At 42.4% G+C, this 24,712-nt stretch overlaps 1 protein-coding gene across 50 annotated transcripts in view; it reads left to right on the top strand.

The window, feature by feature from the left end:
* Positions 1-24,712, top strand: part of TCF7L2 (transcription factor 7 like 2) — a 203,609-nt gene that overhangs the window by 111,471 nt on the left and 67,426 nt on the right. The window lies entirely within an intron of this gene.

Genomic DNA, 24,712 nt, shown 5'->3' with positions numbered 1-24,712 from the left:
AGTATGATGGGAAGGAGAGATGAAATTTATCCCCAAACCTGGGGGAGGTTGTGCGGACTGTAGTACTGTCCCTCCAGTCTATAATACTCTAGCGCATAAGCAGAAATAGTGGCTGCAGTCTGTCCAGTCTATTGGCATCAGCATTTGGAATGCTGGATCTGCAAACTCCTGAAGCCCATGGCTCTTCTTCTACTTATCCTGAAATTCTCTTTCTGAACTGACCTATCTGGGGCCAGTGCAGATCTTCCCTTGGCAAAGCAAAGAGACCTGGCTGATCTGCTCTGGGCCCCCTTGCACAGCCCACAGGGTTTAAGTAGTAGAGTCAAGTATCAGGGGGTAGCCGTGTTAGTCTGTATCAACAAAAACAACAAGGAGTCCGGTGGCACCTTAAAGACTAACAGATTTATTTGGGCATAAGCTTTCGTGGGTAAAAAAACTTCACTTCTTCAGATGTAACTTTCACTCCATGCATCTGAAGAAGTGGGTTTTTTACCCACAAAAGCTTATGCCCAAATAAATCTATTAGTCTTTAAGGTGCCACTGGGCCCCTTGTTGTTTAAGGGGTAGAGTGTGTCTTACCCCGGACATCCATTTCCCAGAGGCAACTTTCATCCTAGATATTTAGTGATTTCCTCCCACCCTTTGATATTTGTTCCTTTGTTTTCAGTGGTATGATGTTAAAAGTGATGTTGACAAGGCTAGTGTCAGGAGTTTGTCTGGAGAAGGAATTTGCCTCTGAATTGCCTATTTTTTCTCCCACCCTTTTTTTGTTTCTGCTTTTTATTTACCAACCCAAGCAGGAGAATCCCATTCCACTGAGAAAAGCATGGGTTCTTTAACCAAGCTCTCTGCATGTGCAAGAGATTTCAAGTGGGTTGACATGCAATTCAGTCTGATCTTACTTTTGTAACGTAAGCACCATACTATCCGATCTCGCTTAATTTGAGATTGAGAACAACTTTTGAAGCTTCCGCTTTTCTACGAACTGGTGCCAATGTCATTTTTGGCTCTCCCCGTTCTCCCCTGAGGCGCTCGTGTTGGCAGAATTGCAGACGGTGAAATGGGGGAACTGGAATGTTATTGGATAAGGAGTAGTAAGAAGACACCTCAGCGAACTTCTTCCTTGGAATTCTGCCTTGTAAAGAAAAAAAATCTGGAGACTCAGTAGTTTTCATTGCCATAACTTATTTTGTGTCTCGTTCAGCTAGCAATGAAAGGTCCATTCTCTTTTTGGACTAGCCTTGATTTGGAATATTGTTGTTTTTGCCTTTAGGGGAATAAAGAAGAGAGAAAGATAGAGGATTTATGCTGAGCCCCCGTGTGATTTCCATTCTTTCCCTCCTCTAAGACTGTTCTGAAAAATTGAAAAACCTTTCCCCGCCCCCTCATTAAAGTAGTAGTTTCACATTTTACAAAAAAAAAACTTTGAAAAAATTAATGATAAAATCTTGATATGATTTTCTAATAGCCACAAGTTCCCCCACTGCATGTGCGCTAATTTAGCCATGATGTAAATTACAGTGATTGGTGCGTTAAAATACATTGCAGACACGGGGCCTTGGGAGAAATGCCTGAGGCTGTGTGCGATTCGCTAGGGTCTTTATTGCATGGTTAAAACATCTACGTTGTTTGTTGGGCTTCCAGGATTTCTTGTGGGCAAGTTTCATAACAGGACCCCTCCACCAGCCTTACTGGATATACACATGGGGTAGTTTTGTTAACATGGTTTTGGGGGTGGTGAGCAGGACAGTAATCATTATTCCATAGCTTTTGATCATCCTAACTCAAACTTTTTTCGGGAGGCGGAGGAGGGGAGGAGTGTGCTGCTCTTGTTGCCATGAAGACAGATGATCTGGTTTTCCACATTGAGAATCAAATAACTGTCACAGAAGGCAGGAAGATAAAGTGTTGAGAGAAAGAATGGATACCTAATGCCAGATTGAAAAAGCTGTAGTTAAGGCTCCAATATAGCAAGGTGCTTAAACATTTGTCTAACTTAGTGTGACGACTCATGTGCTTAAAGTTAGGCACGTTCTTAAGCACATTGCTGAATCAGGGGGTAAATGTTACCGTTTCTAAAGCCTTGCAGGTTTAAAAGTGAAGTGTTAAGAATAAAGTTAAATCAACTCATTACACTCCATTTCTCTCCCCCCCCTCCACTGCAGATGTATGACATCTGCTTTAAAAATACAGCTTATATAGCTTAGTGGTTCACCATGGGCATTCATTTAAAAAAAAAAAAAGATTAAAACTGCACAAACATAATGATGTAAAAGCTAATAGCTGCTCATGCTGAGAAGAGTTAGTAATGTACAAAGTAGTCCCTATGAGCTGTATTTTACTAGTCTGATCCTGGCAATGAAGTCTGGCTCTAACTGATTTGTTAGAAAACATCATCTAAAGTCATAACATTCGCAGATTTTCTTATCACCTGTTTTACGCCTGTAACTACATTAGACCGGACATCTTAATGTGCCTTCAGAACAAAGAATGATCGGCTCTCTCAGACGTGCACCCCTTCTGACTGCCTAAATTTTTTTAAAGGTATAGATCTTGATTACACCCTGTTACTCCAGTCCTTTCCTTTAAACCCAGTTCTTAAAAGGAAACCTACATGACAGTACATCACACAATGTTTTGGCCCTTTCCTGACATTGCTATGGAAGTAAATGAAAGGTGTAAATTAAAAAAAGCAAGTGTTTGTGTGTCTTGCTTTAACCTTCTGTTATGCTAAATGGTTTTATTGAAGAGTGCCATCAGTGTTCTCAAAAACTCGGGAAAATCCACCGTGAGCCATGCAATTAGTTGCCTTGGGAGCTGGAGCTGGAGCTCATCATGTTTGATGTGAAAATTATGTGGACACATCTAATTGGGTATATTTGCACCACACAGGATACCAACAGAAGAGGTGAATTCTGTCTCAGCCTCTCTCTCTTGTTTTCTTCTGGAGCTATATTGTTCAACTTGAACTCTTCCAAGTCAAGCTACTGTTTACCTATCTAGCAAAGCATACCCATAGACAAATGGACAAGTCCTTCTCACTCCCCCTATATTCATCCATTTTTATTTTTCATGGAAGTTTGTCTTAAGTGATTGTGTTCATCTGTCGAACTTTTGAAAGGGGGGAACTGATTTGATGCTGATTGGAGCCAGGAATAGAAGGTGAAGTTCCATGCAACTCTGTTAATGTGCCTTAATTATGACCTTCAGTATCTGTTCCAGCCCTGGGGACACTCTTCTTCCCCTGTACAATACGGATCAGCAGGACTTACTGTGTCCTGCAATATGAGAATAGAGGTCCCATATTGTGGTACCTATTTGTCATGCTGCTTTTTATTAAGTGGTGACTTAACCATAGAGAAAACGCCTACACATTCATTTAACTTCAGTCTCCATTAGTCCACTGCATGCTGTACCCCTTCTGATGGGGGTCTTGCTATTACTTACTAATTGTCCTCATAACTGAAGATAAATGTCGTATGATTTAGCAGTTAATGTCAACTAACATTGCTGACTGGCAGAATATCTAGTTGTAGGATCATACTGTCTTGTAGTTGATATGTTCATAAAAGTAAAACTTGGCACCTTTGAGTTGATCTCAAAACCCTTCACTAACTTTAACTAAACTTTAAAACATCCCATGGAAGTATAACTATATGGATTTTATGAATTGGTAAACTCTGGCACAAAGAGGTTAAAACCATATAATGAGTTTCAGTGGCTGAGTTGATAACTAAACTTGGGAGACCTGGCTCTGTCCTCTAAGTACTAAACCACACTTTGTGTGTGTTTATTTGTTTCAGATCTATACAGTATCTTGAAGGATGTGTTTGTCTTTTAACAATTTCAGTTTCATTATCCTTTGACTGCAAATATAATTTGCCTAGTGTCTGTAGTAAAGTTTTGAGTATTTAAATTTTTTTTAAACAGTGTTAAAGGCTTGGAAAGTAGAACATTGTACTGTAATTTAGTACCCTTTTTGCTACAATTATTATGCCACAAAGGCATTCTGTAGTTTGATGTTATTAGGAAAGTTATTAGCAGACAATACTCTATTATTATCTAATTCTAATAATTGGTTGGTAGGAATTAGAATTGAGGACATGTAATAGGAACTCCTGTGGTTAATAAGAGGTGAATTATAAAGAGATCTTCCAGGAGAGACTCTAGGTGCTATTGTAAGAAACTGCTGTTTGCATTTAAAAAACATTAGAAGATATAACGAGGTGATGAGATTGATTTGCTTAAAATATCAACAAGGTCCATAATGTAAATTGCTGAATAGCACTCTGATACCCGAGTCACATTATTTCTGCACTTTTATTCCATCATTTGTTGTTCTGCAGTGTTTCCCTTTTACTATAGCTGTCTTGAGTTGTTGTCAGAAAACATTTGTTTAGGAGACTAGGAGTTCAGGCCATTCATATCCTTGACTTTGGCAGTGGCCAATACACAATGTTCCAGATTATAGTATAACCCTGACCCATCCCCAAAACATAACTTGCTAACATACCCACAAACATTTAAGGACATGGATAACTTTATTCATAAGCACAAATGTTTGCCGATCAGAACCCACTTGTGTGGTGCTGTGCAGGATGTGTGTGTAGGGAGACCAGCTGGGGTGTGTCTTATCCTTGAGCCTTTTGCAAATTGCTTACATCCTGGAAGTGTGGCCTTTGATTGCCTTTTACTATCTTAACACACATAACTGTAAATGTTGTTCAATGGTCATAAAATTATCCAGCTCTTTATAACCTCCACTCACGGTATTTATCTTTGATTCCCTGCGTCAGTGAATTCCACGGGTTGATTATTTGCCATTTACACTAATATCCAGGAGAGACAGGGTGTCTCTCCATAGTTAAATTTGAATGTAGCTCCCCATTATTAGCTCAGTTTTGACCACCTCAATTTTGCCAAACCTAAACCAATTTTCCTGAAACTTGGCAAGTGTGATCTTAGGCCAGGCAATTAGAACTTTTCTTCAGTGTTTTAGACAAATGGGACGAGGCTTAGGGAGGTATTAGAGTTTAAAAAACATGTCAATTGGACGATCTCACTTTCCTAATGTGTGTTGGCTCAACGAAACTTAGAAACATTTTACATATTCCAAAATTTGTTTTAATCTGTTTCACTTGGCAAGGACTGGTGCCTTTGGGTTGGGGAGGTGGTTGGAGAAATGTAGTTGTTTAAAAGTAGTTTCTGTGAACATTATGGGCTCCTTGTGGTGATGACTGGTGGACTAGCAGGCAGGGAACAACATGAGGGTCGTAAGCTGGAGAGGCCCACATGGGGTTTAGGGGTGGGGAGAAGCAAGTGAGAGAGAACCAGTTAGGGAAACAGAACTGCATAGGAGTAAAGGAGGACACATCCACTAGTCTATTGACAGCTCCTTTAATCAGTCCACTACATGATCTGATCATGTCATCTCTCTCATGAAAGAGAGGGAAGAATGCAGGTACTCACACCTGCTCAGGTCTAAGGGTCAGAGGAACCACATGGAAAGGTAGGAGATCAGTGGTTAGTGGAGGAGCAGAATCCAAAGTTTTTCAATTTGCAAGCACCTCATGAACTCCTGCACTCAGCAAATTTTAAAAACCTAACTAAATTCTGAGGCACAAAAGAAGTATAAGCAAACTATAATTAAGATGTATTACTCGATTATTATCAATTACTTAAATTAACTTTAGAGGGCGTAGCTTTCTCAAAAGCGGGGAAGTGATCTAACTGGCTGAGTAGACTGCTCACAGATTTATTGCAGCATTTAAATTGAAGCGCACCTCACTTTTCATTGCTACAGCAAGCTATTCCTGCCTTTTTAAAAGCTGCAGATAATCCCCATTTAAAAAACAAACAAACTTCTTCATCAAAAGACGTTCCATTTAGGACGTTTTTGAGCAAAATTCCCCCAAACTTATGAGCTTTCAAAAATGTTAGTGTTCTCATATGTTGAGTTACCATAGTTGCATAGGTACCATATATGAAATGTAGTGAAACTTACCTAAACAATTATCTCCTATTTTGAAGTGAGGGGGGATTAGAATAGAAAACAGATATGCTGGAAGAACAGTCCTCTTTAGCTACATTTTTGGCACTATAGACATATTTTCATACATACGTATGTGTGTGTGTAGCAGAGTCACTTTAAACAAATGTGGTATCTGTGAAAGGAATAGCCCCTTTTCTGCCCCCCACCCCCAAATAAATTTGTTTTGTCAAAATCCCAATAGCCAGCTAACAAGTTTCCATTTTGTGTGTCTATTTCAACATTCTAGTTCCACCCCCAGGGGAAAAAATCAAACAAAAATGACTCGCTTTTGCCAAATTTCTCCTAACAAGAACATTTTTCACTCATAAGACTATGAGAAAAGCATTTCCTCACCTCCAAGTTTTAATGCTCCGTGTTTGTGTGTATGTGTGTGTCGCGGGGGCAGGTTCATTGTTGTTCTTTGTTTTGTAATCATCATTCCTTTTAATACATTTTTAATAAACAAGATTCTTTTGAGGGAATGTTGAAATGATGCTGCAGACAGCAGACAGAATGCCTTGTCCTAAAACACTTTCTCTTGTCATGTAGATAGTTTTATCTGATAAAAGAAACCTTGCTTTTGGCATTGTGTATTTTATTCTTATATATAACACACACAAACACACACTACTTTCCTGTTCAATATAATGGGAAACCAAAAGTATTCAGATAAAAATCAGTAATGTGGGTATTTTAACACCCTTTCTTTTGACACACACACAAAAAAGTTTTATATGTAGATCTCCTTTGGTTCAGCATAATATTCTATTTGAAGTGGAACTTAGCTCTTAGTTAACAATGAAAGTGATAAGTTGTCTAAAGCCCTGTTTAGACAGACAGAGCTTATTTGGCATCCACATTAAGCTGTTTGACAAAATGTTTCGAATGTAATTAGTTCACATCAAAGGTACACCACCTTCAATGGTGGGTAACATTGATGAGAACTAAAGATAGTCAGATCAGCATGACCTGACTGAAGGCCTTACACTGGAATGTTTTAGTGTTATTACATTTTATTTTTTAAAAAGAAATAGAAATAAATAAAAAAATCCACTCGTCTCTGCTGGCAGGGGAAATTTTTCTTATTTAATTTCATTAATATTTTTTAAAAGCTCTTTCAATGGTTCCATATTACAAGCTCTTTGCCCTCCTTGTTCCTGTCATACTTCCAAGACAGTCAGACAGCTGAACAATGTCCACAAAGAAATATCACTTTAAGTGTGATGGTAAAAGATTGAAATCTTGTGTTAAAGCATGTTTCTACTCTGGAAGATAACTCTGTAGACACGGCATAATGGTGCATTTCCATATCAGACTCATGGTGACTTCCAGATCATATTAGCTTAGTTTTCAAGCTAAACTAAGATTTTGCATGGTTCCTCGCCAACAAAAAGTCTCTGCTAGACCTGAAAACTCAGGCTGAGTTCTGAGTGTTCCCCCAGCACCACCAATGGCAAAGTTTCTGCACTTGAAACAAAAGGGGAAGGGTTTTTTTTTCTCTAAAATTTCTTACGATTCCTACCACCAGTTCAATGCCACTACTGTAAACAGGGCCCCACAGCCACACAGTGTACCTAATTCTGCTCAGAACTGAATCAGTGTCAGTAATGGGGGGAAATTATAAGAAAAATTCCTAGTGTATACATGTCCTTAATCAGCAGTTTCATTGATAACATGTGAAGCAGAAAAGAATCCCATAGTCTGGCTTCCCCCATAGCCTGGTGGATGCTGTATTGCTAACAGGAATAAAAAGAAGTAAACATTTTTAGGCCAGTATTTTCAAAAGTGACTCTTGATTTTGGATGCCAAACTTTAGACATTTTAAAGAAGCCTGATGTGCAAAAAGAGGGTGTGCAGCACCCTCGGAAAGGACCCTTTAATCTGTCTCAGGTCAGGCACCCAGAATCACTAGTCACTTTTGAAAAATTTGGCCTTAGCCTTTGCCAGTAGAGTAAACCACTAAGACTTGAATACACACAGGAACCAATTCTATTGGGAAAGAAAGTGCCATTTTTAAAGTTACTTTTCTGACTGTGTTGCTACTTTAACATCCCAGCCATTCATATACGAGTAAAGATTTACACAGGAGGGCTGCAGAACACTAACTACAGTTCTGGGTAGGAAGTTTTATTTTAAAAAGTTTTTCTTTTCACCTTTAAAATAACATAATAGAGAACTAGCGGGGACCTGTAGTAATGAATGTGGCCCAGTGTTCCCCCTTGTATTTAGAACAGGGACCTGTGAGTGGGGACTCTCAGATTCTATTCCCAACTATTTCTTACTCACTGTATAACCAAAGGCAAATGATTTAATCTCTCCGTGCCTCAGTTTCCCCATGTGTACAATGAGGATAATAATAATACTTACCCCACAGGGTTTAATGAAAACTTGTAAAACAATATTGTTGTATTTTTCATTGCAAAGGAGCCAATGCTGTACTTAAGTCTTCTATGTGTTTTCAAATATATATCTATATCATAAAAGATATGAGCAAAAGAGGATACATGATGGTGGGGTGCACAGTGTACTATTAACGTTTCATTAGCATGATTTGGGGATGAATACATTACATGAGTAATGAAGCTATACGTGACAGTAAAGCTCTATTACAAATTTTTAGAAAAGGTTCATAAAATGTATTGGGTGATAGGTTTCTTTGCCACTCGCCTGTAAAAGGAGATTTTTGTATTGGCATGAATCCACTATATTGGTCATGAGCAGAGAGAATTTGTATAAGTAATGACATTTTAGAAACCTCCAAAAATAATGTAAAATAGCCTTTTCATGCAATAATTACAGGGTTTCAAGGTCTGATAGCTTGGGCTCTTCCAACAATATAAGCACATGCTCTTATTGGAAAGCTAAGAATCTCTCCCTTCCAGTGGCATAAAGCTTGTTTTTCTAGCTCTGCTGGGCTTACAGATATTGGACCTTAAACATGTCACTCATCCATAGCTGACTATAGTCTGTCCTGAATGTCAGATGAGCCTTTTTAAAAGGAAATCACACCTTTGGGACGGGAAAGAGGCATTCCTTTGCTAGTTGCTTAAAGCTGTTCAGAGACTTGGTCCTGGTGGAGCTGTTACGTAGGTCAGTGAGTATGTGTTTATATATTGTATTGAAAACTAAAAGTAACAAATATAGATAATGTGTGGTGCTAAATTGAGGAGTAAGTCCATTTTAAGTGTTTTTCCAGAGCCTTCTTGTCCTGGCCCTCTTGGCCTTGAAAAATCTTTCCCCAATCTCCTCCTGTGTATTTTCTCTAGAAACAGTGACCACAAACAAGTGCATGTTGAATCCCATTCTTACCATGTAGGTCGGACAAACCAGGGGAGGATTGATAGCTCTCTTCCCTCCTTCCCCCGCCCAACATTCTCCCTATGGGTGGTGGAAAATGATTCATTGCTGTGATAAAGAAAAGTAGGGATATATAAGCTATAAATTCATAGTAATCTCTAGTTCTCAGCCTCCCATGCATGGTTGTTGACTCATCGTTATGTTTACCAATGAGGTATTACACCCCATAGTGCCAGTTTGACTTGAGTGCTAAATTGCACCTTTCAGCATTTGAAAGACTCCAGTAAGGCTTCAGAAAAGAATTTCCTTTTCACCATTTGGCAGCTGTAAGTACCAAATTGATCTGCCTGGGTTACAGCTCTTCTTAGGACAGTTGTTCTGTCTAGCTCAGTATTAATACTTCACTTTATTACTCGCTCAGTACTAATACTTGCACAATGTTCCGGAACCATTGGTTACTTTAGTAAAAGGCCTCTGTGCATGGCCATCTTTATCATCCTCTCATTCAGTTAGATGGACTCTAACCAGGAATAGAAAGTAGCCCAAGTTCCATTGTTTGTTAGTGGCAGGCACTGGCTGGCTCACCTAGTCAATTATAATCCAGGTCCTGACAGTATTAATCTGATCATACTTGAGGGAATGGGGCCATTCTTTTACCATTTTGTGAAATCCTTTCTGAAAGGTCATTTTTTCTGTCTTGGGACCAGACCACTACCTCTGTGTTTTGGGTGCAGAGATGGTGAAAGTCATATCTAGTGTTGAGAGTAGATCTCAGATTTCGCTGGGCTGGCAAATTCCATTCCATATTAACCCCACCAAATTGGATCTGGTTGGGAGAGGGAGAGAGGAAGCTTTGGGAGTCAGCTGGAAGGAGTCATGAGCAGGTGCTTTATGAAGCATTTCCCGTCCCTTCAGCGCAACCACGTACTCTCCTGTAGAAATTCCAGTAGCAGTTCACAGATTTTAAGACTACAAAGGACCATCATGAATATCTAGTCTTGTACTCCTGCATTACACAGGCCATAAAAGTTAATGCTTATTTTATCAAGAGAGGTGGGGGTGATGTGACTGTACAAAGGACTTTGGAGCCAGTGGATTGCAGTTCCTGGTCAGGATGTGGTGTGGAGGCCTGGAACCCTACAGATAAACTATATTCCCTTCAATTCCTTGGGAGCTGCAGAGTTGGAGAACAGTGTGCCCCTACCCTCCTGTGGTCTGGAAACCCCTCCTGCTGGCAAGGAACGAGAGTGGGTTCCAGAGGTTCAAATCTTTGGCTATTTTGTCTTAACTTTTTTTCGTTTATGTATATTGGTGCAAAAGGGGCTGATTTAGCCTTAAATTACCAACAGACAGGAATAATGTATACAGGCCTTGCATCCAAAGCATCTCTAAGAAATCAGAATAAAAAATAGGAGTATTAGCACTCAACAAAGTCTGACACAATCAGCCAGTATCTTTTTTTCATCCGGGATGCTTATAAATTTTAACTCTTGTAACAGAGTAACAGTCTAGCAGGCCTAAAAGCAACAACTATGCCAGGCTTTCTCTGCAAATAGCAATCTCCTAGGATGTGAAACATTGTTAATTTCTCTTAAATAATTCAATAAAATGTCAATATTCCACAACTCCCCGTGCTTGGAGTGACAGGTCTGTTCAAATTAGTAGCCCTGAAGAATAAAGAATATTCAGGACATGCTTTTATCTCAGGAAAGACAGAACTCAGTGCAGATGCGGAAGTTTTTAAAATAGCAGTTTGAAGGACCCGACTTAAACCAGGATGACAAATGATTCAAGCTCAAATACTGTAGCATTTGGAAAGGGAACAGTATCTTCAGTTTATACCTAATTAGTAAAGTCACCACAAATTCTCCATATGTGGAATATACTCTGTAAATTATATATCGTGTGTGTGTCTGTGTGTGTGTGCGTGAGAGAGAGATAGAGATGGAACTTTGTGGAAATGCTTTTCCATATTTGAATACTAATTAAAAAAATTCTGTAAAAAAAATCAAAGGATTTTTTTTTAAGGAGAGGTCACTTATTGCTTGAGATATTTTCCCTGTGAGAACTGAGAGATCTGTTAATTGGTCAAGGTAGTCCTGACACCATGTTCTAAACTGCCATGCAACTTAGTAACTAAACTATCATAAAGTTAAAGATGGGAAAGACTAAATTGTTCAGTTCATCTTTGTACCAATTCAAGACTAGTTGCTATAGTATATTCTCATATGCATTATCCAGTCTGTTTTTAAATGTTTCAAATGATGGGATATGTATCAGTTCCCTTGGAGACTATTCTAGGATATTTTCCTGATACTCCAATTAAATATTTCTTTGCTCAATTTAATTCTGTGACCGTGCTATCATGCCCTCTTGCATCATCATAAGTAATTCCTCTGCATTCAGGTGTTTATACCCATCTGATATTTGCTTTGATCAATTTGGAAACAGGAAGGAAAGGAGGATTGTCCTGTTTAAAGCTCAAAACTAAGGGTATGTCTACACTGCAGAGTTAGCTTGTACTCTTAATCAGGTTGCCCCTAGCCCCACCCTCTCATCCACACATAAAGTCTTTCCCCCCAAGATCAGTAGTGCTTTCAGCCTGGGCTAGCTGGCCCGGCTGGGGGTGTGGTTTGTATCCTAGGTGCTGTTTTCACTCCAGCTGGTAACTCTCCCACTTTGCAGTAAGGAAGCAGGCTAATTCACTCAAGTGCTGATAGTTCTCCAGTGCCTTTCCACAGTTCCCCTCATGTCCCTAGAAGGACAGATGAGTTCTGCCACAGTGCCCTGGGATAAAATCATAGAGTGTCTCAGCTTACTGCAGCGGAAAGAACCCTAGGATTTGCCCAGAGAAGTCCTAGAGTCACAAACAAGGTAGCGTAGCTCCAGTGAGCAGGGCCGGCTCCAGGCACCAGCCCACCAAGCTTGTGCTTGGGGCGGCACCTGGAGGGGGGCGGCGCGGCGCGGTGCTCCGGCTCCAGCCGCCGGGGAGAGCGGAGCTGCAGTGGGCTCGCCACCCTCCGCGGGAGCTCTGGCCGCTAGGGAGAGCAGAGCCCCGGCCGGACTCGCCGCCCTCCTCGCAGCGCTCTTGCCACCGGGGAGAGCGGAGCCCCGGCCGGGCTCTCCGCCCTCTTTCCGACGCTCTGGCCACCGGAGAGAGCGGAGCCCCGGCGGGGCTCTCCGCCCTCCTTCCGGCGCTCTGGCCACCGGGGAGAGCGGAGCCGCGGCGGGCTCGCCGCCCTCCCCCCGGCACTCTGGCCATTGGGGAGAGCGGCCCGCGGCCGGGCTCGGCGCCCTCCCCTGCCGTGCTGGGGAGTGGGGGGTGGGCAGGGGCGGCGGGAGGCTTTTTTGCCTTGGGCGGCAAAAAAGCCAGAGCCGGCCCTGCCAGTGAGGGCCCAGTAATGGGGGTATGGCTTTGCAGTGTGGCTGTTCACACCTGGGCTAGGCCAACGAGGGTGCTCAGCCAAGGTGCCAGGTAGCTCAGGCTAATTCTGCAGTGAAGACATACACTAAGAATTAGGAGGTCTGGATTCTCTTCCTGCAAGGTCAGTACATTGAGGGGCCACTTATGCCTGGATCATCTGAGGGAAGAACGCTCTCTCTCTCTCTCTCTCTCTCTTGCATATAAACTCCTGGACAGAATAATAGTGATATTTTGGATCTGCTAATAGTATGGCATTATTTATTTCTTAACCAAATTTTAAAAGAATGGACTTTTTGACCGCTCCTTTGTCATTTAGATAAACCATGGCCCTGCTGTGTGATTGAATATGTACATGTTGACCCTGTGAAGGCCAATGCTGACGAAATTGACAAGTCCTCCTTATCGCTAACAGTCCTAATTTGTTCATGTTCCCAGCTAGGTGTTATGCTAAACCACAATACAATTGGCCCTGAAAAGAGTCATTCCAGGCTCTCTCTTTCTCTCTCCCATCTTCCCTCCCAGCTTTGGTGAGGTGGGGGGAGGGGAGTCCCAGTAGGATATCTGTTTGAACAGCAATATTTTCTTGCTTTTTCTGAAATGGACTGTTCTTCTTTCCTAATGGAATTCAGAGTAGTTGATACACGGAATCTGCTAGAATCCCAGCAACTGTGAACGCTGTCTCTGCAATCAAATTTATTTACTGTTGTTTATCTGTAATCCAAGAACTTTGCCAGATTTTAATGGAGTTATAATCCTTCCTGAGAAGGAAAAACAAATAGAACATTGTCTGTTAGGGGTCTGTCCAAGATTTCTCTTGAATACTCATGACCAGGCATAAAAGCGGAGTGGCTAAATGCTGTTGACAAAACCAAATCTATCTCTTTACCTATGAAAGAAGTTCCCTGTGATTTATTTGACCACTCTGAAGGGTTAATGAAGGCAGCTTTCTGAAGCTGCTAGAAATACCCTATATCTTATGAGTAATCAGCCAGTGGGTTTGTTCCAGTGTTATAATGTTTCTAACTTGCATTTCATTGGTTGAGTGAGTTGTCACTTGAGATCTTGCTGTAGATTTTGGAGGTTGAGCTCAGTGAAGCCAGAAACATTTTCATCTAGTGTTCAGCTCAATTAAAGTCCTATAATGAATCAAATTATTATATTTCCAATCCAACTCTGGACTCCTAATTACTACTGCTCCAAACACAGCATTCCCTATCCAAACGAGAATGAGGAATGTCTTGTCATTTGGGCAGACTGGTTTGGAAAACATGGCTCAGAACTAGTTGGATGCAACTAGTTGTCTTCATCGGGCTAGGATTTCACCAACCCTTTATAATTTGATGAGGAGACCAAGAAGTAGACTGGAACCACCAATTCATTTCAGTGAACAGCCTTTAGAAGGTGTTGACTTTATGATTTTATGATTGCCACTAACAAACCTAGTTTGTGTAAAATAGCATTATGTTGTAGCAGGAATCCCATTCCATTCAAAGAGAATCTGTTTCTGCCATGTGGCGCTGATGTTTCAATTTTGTGTGTGTGTGTGTGTGTGTGTGTGTGTGTGTGGCTTCCATCCACACTCTGTTCTTGCCACCCTCCCCCATTCAGATAGTAAAAATGTCTCTCTGCCTTGCATTATGAGTTGTAAATCATTTGTGTAAATATTGCTAAGTAAGTAAATATAGTAGAAAATGGATCATTCACTTCTTTTTGTTTAGTTATCGATACAGATTTAAAAGCAGCCCTCCCTAAGTAATTGTATTTAGGTCATTCAGCATGTTTTAATAATGACAGTACTAGGGTGGGTACGAAGGCAAGAGGCAAAGCCAAAGCCGTGCACCTAGAATTGCCCTAAGAAGAGCAAGGTTATTACTGATAACGAAACAGTTTGTTCTGTCTCGCTGGGATTAGTTGAGAGGAGGGTAGTTTAATGAAAAACCTTTTTTTAGGGGGCGGGGTGGGACTGCATATTCTCATTGCCCATCCATCTATAATTCTCAACCCACTGCAGGGGTAAAGACTCTTTCAGCACTGCTCCCCCATTCATCATGCTGAACAGAATCTTTCTACTTTCGCTACTATGGGTTGGAACAAATATGCACAACTAGCATTGGAATGAGGGATTCCCAGCAATCTCATGGTATAAAGTACCCATTTTTCACCATGTTAGTTCCCAAGCTAATGGATTTTAATCTCTTTCTAAACCAGGGTGGAGTATTGCTTATTTTGCACTTATTTGGGAGAAAAACAGCAAATTTTAAGGCGGAAATAAACATTTTTTATGGTAGTTTAATGAGGGGAAAAAAAAGACTATTTGACAACTTCTCTTTTAATCTTCAAAATAGCCCCAGCAGAGATGGATTAGTGGGGAGAGAGCAGAGGAGGCAATCAAAAGTGCATGATAAATGCAATTTATCATGTTTCCACAATTTATTGCCCAATTATCCTCTTCATTGTGAGTGTATGTTTATGTATGTTACATAATATGAATGGGTATATGATAGGTTTGTGTAGGAATTTTTATTGGGAAATGATACAAATCATTTGATTTTTCTACAGCATGCCCTACAAAGCTGTTGTGTGGTGTTGGGTTTTTGTGGGAGGGGGGTGGTATTGTTTTAAATAAGTGTAAAAATTGAAATATTGCTAGATATAATTGACAAGGACAGAGCACGCAGCTTACGTGCCACTATTTCTTTAAAAAAGGAACCCGTAAAAAGTTTACAAATCCAATTCAGTTCTCGTAAATTCATATCTTTGAAATCTGATAAATATTTAAGCAGATGTTTATTACTTGTAAGGCATGAAATATTCCATAAAGAGAGGCCATCATTCCTTGATCACCATAAAGGGGGATGGCAATTCTTTCCAATTACACTTTATCATTATTAGCTTTGCTGCTGAAAGGGCTAAGTCCACAATCCTCCTCCCCTGCCACTCCAGCTTTGTGAGTTGAAGATCTTCTTTATAACCCAGGATACAAAGTTCAAGAGTTACAAATGAATTAGTGGGTCCAGTCCTAATCCTTTATTCATACAATTGCTTTTCCTTCCCATCTCTCTGGTCCAGTAATATGCTTATGTGTAGTGGTGGAGCTGTAAAACAGAGCCCAAATGTTTTGGTTTTTTGGTTTTAAAAGACCTAGTTTTGTTTTTTAAAAAGGCTGTATTTATATGTGAAAAATCCCCCCCTCTCCCCTCCCTCCCCGGAGGGACATACCTATGCTGATCCAACCAGTGGTGTAGACAGGTCGGCAGAAGAATTCTTCTGTTGACCTAGCTATTGCCTCTCGGGGAGGAGGATTATCTACATCGAGAAAATAACCCCTCCCATCGGCGTTGGTACTGCCTATAGCAGGGGAGTCAATTATTTGTCAAGGCCCAAATTTCTTGGTCAAGGTCCAGACTCCAGAGAAAGTAATAATAATAAAAAAATCCCAATAATGACAATAATAAGTAAATAAAAAAGACTTCGGGGCCTGTTCAGAAGCGTCTGACGGTCTGGATTTATCCCGTAGTCCACCTATTGATTATCCCTGGTCTACAGTGAAGTGCTACAGCTGCAGCTATGCTGCTGTAGCGGTTTAAGTGTAGACATGCTCTAAGTTTAAGAACATTATTTTTAAGTATAACTTTCTCTTAACCCTTCCATGTGCCTGTTCTTAGCTCATCGTCTACATTTGTCTGGTAAGGATTTTGGGTTCATTTTAAAAGGGCATCATTCCAATCCAAGAGCAATAAAAATGCCTCTCTTCCTTGGGAAAGCAGAAGAGACAACGCATTATGTTTTCCCATTCTTGGGGGAACGCGCTGCTGTTTGAACTGTGGCTTTCTTTGATGCCCACCAGTGCCACCCATAGGTCAGTTGAAGTGGGTTGGTTGAGGGTGCCCCACAGCACTATTAGAAACACGAGACCAATGGTTTGTCCAGTCCAGCACCCTGTCACTGACACATGCCCAGCCGTAGGCAGTTCTAGAATATGCAGCCAAAAGAGAAAGGATGTCTGAGCCCCTGTTAGTTACTAGCTGGTTTAAGTCCTGAAGCATGAGTCTGCAGCTTCAGTGCTCCTGTCCCCAGATTCCTGCTGTGCTTTATTAAAAGGGAAGAAAAAGCTGCATTTAAGCACCCTCCCACAAAAGAAGAATAATTTGTAATTTAAAAAAATACTCCTGTCAAGCTCGTGCCCAGTGTTAGGGTTACCATTCGTCCGGATTCCCCCGGACATGTCCGGCTTTTTTGAGTTTAAAAATAGCGTTCGGGGGGAATTTGTCAATGTCCGGATTTCCCCCCCATGCAGAGCGTGCGCGCCTTACAGGGCAGCCGGCCAGATCGTGCCACTCGCAGGGGGCTCCGGCAGCTAGAGCCCTTCCTCCACTTCCCCCTCCTCTCCCCTGCAACTTGAGACCACTCCCCTCCTCTCTCTCCCTCCCTCCGCCCCCTGCATTCGCAGATCGCTGGCCGGCCGTTCGCCTCGGCCTCCGGCAGTCTGGAGCTCCGCCCCCTGCTCCCCTCCCCCGCTGCCAAGCGCGCTGCTCTGCAGCACGGTAAGGGGGCCAGGGGGTCAGAGAAGGGCCGGGGAGGTTCTGGAGGGGGTAGTCAAGAGACAGGGAGCAGGGGGAGGGTTGGATGGGTCAGGAGTTCGGGTGGGGGCTGTCTGGGGGTTGGGGGTGTAAGGTTTTGGGCAGTCAGAGTACAGGTGGGGGGGTCTCAGGAGGGGGCAGTTAGGGGACAAGGCACAGGGAGGCTTAGGTAGGAGGTGGGGTTCTGGAGGGCAGTTAGGAGCAGGGGTCCCAGGAGGGGGCAGTCAGGGGACAGGGAGCAGAGGGGTTTAGATGGGTCGGGAGTTTTTTTTGGGGGGGGGGCTGTCAGGGGGTGGGGAGTGGTTGGATGGGGCGTGGGAGTCCCAGGGGTCTGTCTGGGGGTGGGGGTGTGGATAAGGGTTGGGGCAGTCAGGGGACAGGTAGGGGGTAGGGTCCTAGGGGGCCAGTTAGGATGTGGGGAAGGTCTCAGGAGGGGGCAGTCAGGGGACAAGGAGCAGGGAGGCTTAGGTAGGGGGTGGAGTCCTGGGGGGCAGTTAGGGGCAGGGGTCCCAGGAGGGGACAGTCAGGGGACAAGGAGTGGGGGGGGGAGGGTTGGGGGTTCTGAGGGGGCAGGAAGTGGGAGGGAGTGGAAGGGGCAGGGGCGGGGCTAGGGCAGGACGGGGGTGGGGCTAGGGCGGGGCTCCTCCCGTCCTCTTTTTGATTGTTGAAATATGGTAACCCTACCAGTGTTCACTTCTACTTCCCATCAAGAAACAAACAAATCCTGGGGATAGAACAAAGGACTCTAAGTTCTCTTTAGACTTAGTTTTTCACCTAAAATGGTGTTCATTTATTTATTTTAAATTCTTTCTAGTAGAAGAGGAGGGATGAAGAGAGGGGAGGGATATGAGTGGCATGTCTTTGCCCTATTCTTCCCATTTCCCAGTCTCTAGTCACCTTTGCCTGACAAGCTTTTTACTCAAGCCCACAAGCCTAGGCTCCGGCATCAATTTTTTACCTCTTAGGAAAAACAAAGTTGGCAGGGAGATAATGTTGGATTTAACGTGATCTACAGGACTGGGGTCAAGGGTGATCGTGAGGGCCTTCAATCAGTAGACATTCATTTTAGTGTGTCATCGGTACCAGATCAGGTTTACATTTACAACAAACTGAAGTGGCGGCTGAGCAGCACACTTTTAACAGCAGACTGAAAAACTGTTGGCTGGGAGCTGCCAGGGAAAAATAAACACAATTCGAAGTCCATGGTAAATCAGTTGTCATTATTAACACACACAAAGAAAGTGAGAGAGGGGAGGCAACATTTTGCATCGGTATTAACGATTGTTAGATTTGGCCATTTGGAGACGCTGCAAAGCTGGATTTTTTTTTTAATTGTTTTCAATTCAATAAAAAAAGTTAATGGATGACAAGAAAGCCAATGTTGATGTTGCACTGCATGGTTGTAAAATTCATGACTCAGCAGGGGGCTGGAAACTTGTCAGGGCCACTCCAAGGGCTCCCTCCTGCAAAATGAGCTCCCTGGCATGCTTTGGATTCTCCTCGATCCATGTGCCCATTGAAAGTTGATGGCACGTGGTACCCGTTGCATATGTTGGTATAAATGCACGCAGACCAGTGTGTAAACGCGGCAGTCCCATGTGGCACCCCCTTAACTGCCAACATGATGGGGCTGGGAATTGTGGCAAGAAAGCTCCCTTTTCTTATCACCTACAAGAGGGTGGAAGGTTGAGTGTCACTGATGCTGTCTGGAGTGATCAGTAAGAGCTCCATGGTGTGGAAGAGGAAGAGAATATAAGGAAACTGACCTCTCGTTCCCTTCCACCCTGGCAATTCTTGCCCTTCTTCTAAAAATGTGTAATAACAGCACTGCAGTGAAATGCTTGCTTGTTCTTACGTATGGCGGATGAACTGAAATCACTGTTTCTGTTTCTAGGTACAGGGATAGAATGGAACGGGCCACAGTGTGGGTGCCCCATTGAGTTTTCAGACATGCACAAATACTGCGGTGCTTCTCTGTGGCAATTTCACAGTTCTCTGTTTTTCATATTTTCTTTGAACAAATGTACATTTCCACTGACTAGATGTAAAAAAAACAACAACCCCCAAACACCCCAAAACCAAACAAACTTCATGGGATGGTTGTGGCCCTTTGATGCAAAATCAATGGGTTGAAGTGCGTTTTATGGTTTGTGGAATTTGTGGTGTGGAAATACGGTTAGGAAACAGGAGCAGTGAGCTACCAGGATCACTGCCGCATGCTGGTCACACTTGAGTGAGTGGTGTACAAAGCTTTTTCTGTAAGCTTTGCTCAGAAAGGTAATAGCCCTCTCCAACGTGTAAATTCTTGTGTAATCTAATTCCTTTCTTTGTAATTACTTGGAGACTTGCCATTTTATATGACTAAGAAGTTGGCGAACTGATCCAACGTACAAGCCAGTGGAGAGGAGGGGAGGTAGAAAGGTATAGAGTAAAACAGAGGTGCTAATATCACCAGCTGACTGTGTGTTCAGATAGACTCTGGCTGGAAAGTACCAATATGTAATAAAAGAACAATAATGGAAGATGCTTTAAGACAGAAAGGATGGTTTTGTGCTTTGAAGTACAGGATGAAAAATCAACATCTTTGCTACAAACTTCTTCTTTGACCGTAGGCAACTCACTTAACCCCTCTCTATCTGGAGATATACCTATCTCATAGAACTGGAAGGGACCCCAAAAGGTCATCAAATCCAGCCCCCTGCCTTCACTAGCAGGACCAAGTACTGATTTTGCTCCAGATCCCTAAGGGGCCCCCTCAAGGATTGAGCTCATAACTCTGGGTTTAGCAGGCCAATGCTCAAACCACTGAGCTATCTTTCTGCTTCAGTTTCCCTCATCTGTGCCCATAGAGATAATAAATCGCTATATGACAGCATAGGTGCCAACTTCTCCCGGCGCCGGTGGGTGCTCGACCTTCCCCTGCCCCACCACCATTCCAACCCCTTCCCCAAAGTCTCTGCCCCTATTGGACTCCTTCCCCAAATCCCTGCCCCGCACCGCCTCTTCCCCTCAGTGCGCCACGTTCCCGCTCCTCCTCCGTTATCTCCGTTACCCTCCCACAGCTGTTTCGTGGCGGCAAGCACTGGGAGGAGAAGTGGGGACGCAGCGCGCTCAGGGGAGGAGCTGGGGCGGGGCAGGGAGCTTGGCTGCCGGTGGGTGCTCCAGCCCTGGAACACCCATGGAGTCGGCGCCTATGTATGACAGGTATCTTGAAGCTGAATTAATTAAATGTTTGCACTTTGAGATCCTCAGTTAGAAGCACAAAGTATTGTCACAAAAATTTATATGGCATTAGTGGCAGTTTAAAAAAAAATTTCCATTTAGAGCCAGCGCTGGTCAGATGTTAAACTACTCCAAAAAAAAAAAGCAGTTTAACATTAGCTAGTAGAATCAGTAAGAAGGAGGTTAATGAATGATGATGTGCAACCACTGTTTTAAAAAGGGGAGAGAAAAAGTATTCTCCATCCATAGTATTTCTTTTGTGTGAACATCTCTAGTGAATTTTCATGCTACAAGAGTAGATCAGTGATGGCCAAAGTGCAGCCAGCCCTTTTTTACCCCTAATGCTGCTCTGGCACATTACCCTGCTCTGCATTTGAAATGTTTATATGTGGTCCCTCTGCACAGCAGCTACTCTGCAGTACGGTAACCAAACGGTCAATGACCTGCTTCCGTTCGCTCCCGTTGGTGCTCCTTGTTAATAGGGAGAGAGGGAGACGAGTTTGGCCAAGCACAAAGCAAAAATAATGGTCTAGGCTATTATGCCAAAAGAGGAAAGTAGAATGAGAACTACAAGAGGGGTGGTCAAGCAAATAGCTAGCGGATGACAAGTCGGTTGAGAATAGCAGCAGGTTCTGGGCAGCTTTGCCAAGAGCCTTTATTTATAACGCTTGTGTGGCCCACATACCAAGAGTGTGGCTGTCTCCTTCTCCTAGGGTGGTGATTAGATGGAGCAGTGCAAGTATGCCCTTAGTTTTCTGAACCAGAAAAATGGTTTAAACCTGGAATAAGTGGACTTGGCTGTATAATAGGTGTGTCTGTTTTTATGAATGACGTGTTAATCATCAACTGTGTTCTTGGTACTGGACAAAACGTAGATGACAGCAGTGGCCCCTGCCCCTAGGAGCTTGCAAATCACACTGAGCAACTCAGAGGTCTTAGAACTTCTGGTCTCTTTTTTAGTATAATGGGAGGGTGGCAGCTGAGGCTGTGTAGACTGAGGAATGACAACAGAGACTGTTTCCTGGGCTTGTAAGCCCCCCACTAATTAAATGTGAGTGTAGGGGAAAAGGAATAAAGTATTAGGATGAAACTGTGGTATTATCCTTCCTGTACATGGAATTAAATCTACCTGTGTGGTTTGCAACCCAATTTCCATGAAGTACAGTTCTGAGCAATACAATAGATTCTCCCCTCCCCCGATTGCCATCTGAAACATGATATATTTTCCATGAACTCCCACATAAATGGTTTTTTTTTTTTGGTGACAGATTGCATGTTAAAGCACTGGAAGATGAAAGCATCAAATATTTGCCTTAGAAAAACACAGTGAAAGATTCTCTCATCCTCCCAACTCAAACTGAATCAGCTAGAATTCCATTAACAAAAATGACTCTCTGTAGTTAAACTTATTGGCACCCCGTGGGCATCATTAAGATGCTTTTTTTTTTTTTTCAGGGGAAGGAGGGGCAGTGTGAAGCTAATGTAGGACAGTGGTGGCTTATGTTTGAATTCCTCTTAATATTGTGGAATGAGTATCCTCAGTAGAACACAAGCCACGTGCAGTTGGAATCCCCTTTCCAAGCCCAAAGCTAATAATACCAAGGGACTGAATTATGTAAGTGAGATATATTATTTAATGATATATGGAATACTGACTCACTGTAGGACTTTGGACAAGCGCCCTTCATTGTTCAGTGCCTCAGTTTATCATCTGTGAACTGGAAATAACATTCACCTACAATGGCGCAGACCCTCAAGAGAAGTAAATTGTTGTAGCCCCATTGACTTTAGTGAAGTTATGACTATTTACATCTGCTGAGGATCTCCCCCAGTATCTCTGAGAGGTGTTGAGGCTTTATTAATGTTTGCAAAGCACTTCAAAATTCTCAAATGTGTGTACACATGTGTAAGTGTAAAGCGTGTGTGTACACTCCAGATCTACAATTTGATCAGTAATTTGATATTAAGAGTGATTCAATGCCTAAAAGTTGTTCATCTCCGTTAACTTCTTGCTGCACATACACTGGGCCTCAACCGGCAATCTGCTGAATACTCCCAATTACATTTGACTTGAGTAAGAATTGAGAGCCTCGTCTCCTTGTAGGAGCCAAACTTTAAATACACACTTCCTCTCCTTTAGCTTTGGATAGTCAGCCTGCATATAATTGGCATGATGATTATGCCATTCCAGCTTTACCACAAATGTAGGTGACAATTGTTGGTTATGCAGGGCGAATGTCCTTCTAATTCCACCAAACGCGCGCACACACTTCTGAATTACAGGGTCAGGAGTCTGATGAGCAACAAGAAAAATGAAACTCAATTTACTGACGTAAGAAGAACCTTCCGCTGCTCCCTGCATGTTCTATACACTGCGTGCCTGGTATTCCAACCCCAGTAATTGTGAGTCGGTAGCAGACACTCACATCCACATCTAAAATAAGTAGGAATCTGGTATTATATATGGAATCTGCCATATATATATATATGGAATCTGCCATATATATGGCAAAACTCTAATGAATGCACGTTCTGCTTATATATGTGTTTAAAGTGTGTGTGTGTGTGTGTTTACTTCCTAAACTATGATAGTTATTCTGTGCAGCACTCATATTACCTTCCTTAAACTGTTATCTAAGCATACATTGGTAGGTTATGAATTACAAAAAACATCATGGAAAGTTATTACTGCATCTGCTCAGTATACATGTTTTCGGGTATTATTCCCCCCACCCACATACAGCCTGACTAAACATTTTCTCAAATTTTGTCTTTTTGGAGTGTGGAGGGGGGTGAAAGTGCACCATAAAAATCTGGTTACTAGTTAATGTTTTTTGCCACTTGTGTACTATATTTTTTTTTAATGGCAGATTCCATGTTGGAAAAAACAAAACCATTCCTGAGATAAATGTTTGCTCATAGTAAATTTTAACTGCCAGGCTAATGACCCAGAGAAATGGTGGTGTAAAAGCAAGCACTGACACAACCTGAAATTGGGAATGTTAATGGAACAGTTATTGCTACCAACTTAATGTTCAGAAATGTTTTGTTTTTACGTGGTTAGAACAGGAGGCTGTGGGCCAAGGCATCTGGATTCAATTCCAAGTATTAGGACTTATTTGCTTGGTTCCCACTCTGTCAACCTTATTTGCAATATTTTGTATTTTCTTCCCTGAATATCTCCACTGCAATCAGCGAGGTTGTTTCCAAAGCAAGACACTATTCAACATGAGTGAAGGAGGCAGAATCTGGACAAGTCTCAACCTTCCCACCTGTAAATGGGTTTAGTAATACTCAGCTCACTAGGTATGTGATAGTAAGGGTAATTAATAGTTTGAGAACCTTGCATTAAATATTAATACTTTGCCCTTCTAGATATCAAAGCCCCCATCACACATCTAAGTCTCTGTTAGAGTTGGGAATAGAACTTCAGTTCAAGTGCTGTATAGGTGTAAAGTATTATCATGGAAATGTGTTTACAAGCTCATCAGGAAAAAACACTTTTCTGCTAAGGATCTGAAACCACATTGTAAAAGAGGAGATGTATTTCTCTTTTACAGATGGTAAGGAAAGTGATTTCTCGGTTAATAGTCACAAGGAAAGTCAATGGTAGAATAGGAGATTAGATTTCCTAGTCCCCCCTATTCTTTATGATAGTGGTGGTCAACCTGTGGCCCGCGGGCCGCCTGTCAGAGTAATCCGCTGGCGGGCCGCCAGACTATTTGTTTACATTTGCATGGCCGCCCACAGCTCCCAGTGTCCGCGGTTTGCCGTTCCTGGCCAATGAGAGCTACGGGAAGCCGCATGTTGCCCACCACTGCTTTATAATCTCTGGACCATGCTTTATTATTGGGGGAGGGGGGGTTGGTTTGGCTAGTTTACTATTTATTTATTTTAAACTGAAATCTTAGTAAATACTTCAGTGTCTACTTTCCCAGTTGTGCTCCATTGAAATCAGTGGCTAAACATTCATTAGCGTAAGTGGGAACAGACTGCACCGTACTTGTAAGTGGGAACAGACTGCACCGTACTTGTTTAAGTAACTTGCTTAAGGCTGATGGAAGTTATGTAACAGAACAGGCCTCTTTCCATGTAAGCACCCAATATGGAAATATTTATACATTGAGAAAATGCCTGTTGACTTCAGTGGGAGTTCTG

The sequence above is a fragment of the Chrysemys picta genome, chromosome 7 (genome assembly GCF_011386835.1).
Source record: "Chrysemys picta bellii isolate R12L10 chromosome 7, ASM1138683v2, whole genome shotgun sequence".
NCBI lineage: Eukaryota > Metazoa > Chordata > Testudines > Emydidae > Chrysemys > Chrysemys picta.
Note: the sequence above shows the minus strand (reverse complement) of the source record. Positions and strands in the feature narration are given on the sequence as shown.